Raw genomic sequence first — 2,597 nt, 5'->3', positions numbered from 1 at the left:
TAATAAACAATATTAATATATAATATATAATTAAAATTAATTAATTTTTAATTTATATTAATTAATATTTAGTAAATTTAAGTTTTTACTAATACTTATTTATAATTAGTACTAAAAAATAATAATTAATATTATTGAGAGCTATAATCGAAAAAAATGATAATAAGCTAACTACTCCACGAGTAGAGGTCATATTTACGTACATTTCACTTTTTCCAGACCACGCCTCCAATTGGATATACTAAGTTGGTCGGTTTGGTTCCTACCCGACTATCTCAGTTTGTTCATTTAATCATCGATCACGCTTAAGATCAATCTTAGTTGAATAATGTTGCTTATGTTTTAGGTTGAATTGGGTTATATCAAATTTATGTGTACCATTTGGTTCACATAATGGAATCTAGTGGAATTGGAATCCATTCATTGAAGTGGAACTTAGAATGAACTGGAATGGAATGGAGTTCAGTGAACTTTGACTACGAGTTTGGTTGATAGGAAACATTTTACATATATTTATAAAGCCTTTGTGGTCATGGAGGTTCACCTGCAATGACTTCAAGCCGTTTGTGATCGTCCAAGAGATTAGTCGGTACGTACAAGCTGGTTCGGAAACCAATCGTCACCTAAAAAACCAATTAAAACAAAAGATGTTTCTATGTCCCAATACATTGTTTTATACAAGATAAAACTTAAATTTATAGAATCAAAGAATAAAGAATCATATTTAAAATGTTTCAATAAGTTTTTAGCTAGGATGTTTTGGACTGTTTTAACAAGTTTTTTTTATCAGAATTTTAAAATAAAGTATCATATTGACTATTTTTAGGACAATGTTTCAAAAAATGTCATATGAAATAGCTAATATAACATTTTATTTTAGTTTATACTATATTAATAAAATATTTGATAAAAAAAACTCTTAAAAACTATTTTTTATGCATAAAGTATTATTTATCGATACATATTACTTAAAATTCAAGATTACAAGGAGATTGTGCTTAAGTACAACTTATTAAAATTTCATATTTGAATTCGTGTAACTAAGTGCAGATAAATACAATCAAATACATGATAAACATCTCATTTTAAATATAAAAATCTAAAATATAATTAAGATAATCATAAAGTTTTAACAGAACACTTAAATTATTATATTTATCTTTATAAAAAAATTATATTATTAGACATAAAATAAACTACTTCCTTATTAAACTTAAATTAGATTATACTAAAAAAAATATACAAAAAAAGATTTTTTAAATTGTTTATTTGATACTAATATCGATAAAAAATTTATTCAATTATAAAAACATTATCATTTTCTCAAAACCATACAAAACCGTATTATACAACAAAACATTAAAATCGAGATGTATCTCATTGCATTGTGCGAGTAGCTTATAGTATTTTAAAATATTTGTTGAAACGTCCTAAAAATCCTATAAACTTATTGCAACACTTTTAAACATGACATGATCAAAAGGTTTTATAAAACAATTTATTATAACATTTAGACATTTTTAACATTCTTTAAATGTAATTTAGCTGTATTTTTATTTTTTCATTTACTATGGGTGTCTGGAGCCAGTTCATACACACTCGACTGATCCCAAAAACGTTAAACAACAGTAAAAAAACCCAACATGCGACAAGAATTAAGAACCCAAGTTGTGTTGTGTTATTTGTTTTTTAAGTTATGGATTTTGTAGGGGATGAATGCAAGAGAAGTAGTTGGGATATATATTAATTATGTGCAAAGTTTCCACAGGAGAGACAAAATTATGACGTCATGTCTACAAACAAATAGTTAAATAAAAAAAGAAAAAGGTAAAATAGAAAATAATAATTATATATAATAAATAAAACTTTAATTATAAAGTTGGAAAAGGGAAGGTAGCAGGAAGCTCACATCATTAATACTGCAGGTTGAAGAACGAGTCTAGGATTGATTTCTGGGTTTTTTATATTCCTACCTCAACGTCGTTTTGTGTTATAATCTAATGGTCGATTTTTTTTATTAATTTTTTATACGATATAACTTTATTTATATATACTAGAAGGATATTCGTGAAATACAACGAGATACATTTTGAATATTTTATTTTATTCTTTATCTCAGTCGATGTTACAATATGGTCTTATGTGATTTTGAAAAAGCGATGATGTTTTATTTTTTCAATAAATATAAATTTAAAAATATTATAAAAATTTGACAAAAATTATATCAATATTGGTATCAAATTATCTATTTAAAATTCCTCATTCTTTGTGTAATTTTTTAATTCAATTTTTTCATTATAATTTAATTTAGTTTCAATAACGAAGTAATTTATATTAGGTTTAATAATATAATTTTCTTATAAAAATAATAATTAATTATTTTATTAGAACTTGATAATTATCTTAATTATTTATTAGATTTTTTATATTTTAAAATGAGATGTTTATCCTCCATTTGATTATGTTTATCCGCAGTTAGTTACTCAAATTCAAACATGGAGCTTTAATAAGTTGTACTTATGTATAATTTACTTGTAATCTTGAATTTTAAGTAATATGAATCAATATACAGTACTTCATGCATAAAAAATAGTTTT

This window comes from Cynara cardunculus, assembly GCF_001531365.2.
Source record: "Cynara cardunculus var. scolymus isolate 2C chromosome LG 1, CcrdV1, whole genome shotgun sequence".
NCBI lineage: Eukaryota > Viridiplantae > Streptophyta > Magnoliopsida > Asterales > Asteraceae > Cynara > Cynara cardunculus.
Note: the sequence above shows the minus strand (reverse complement) of the source record.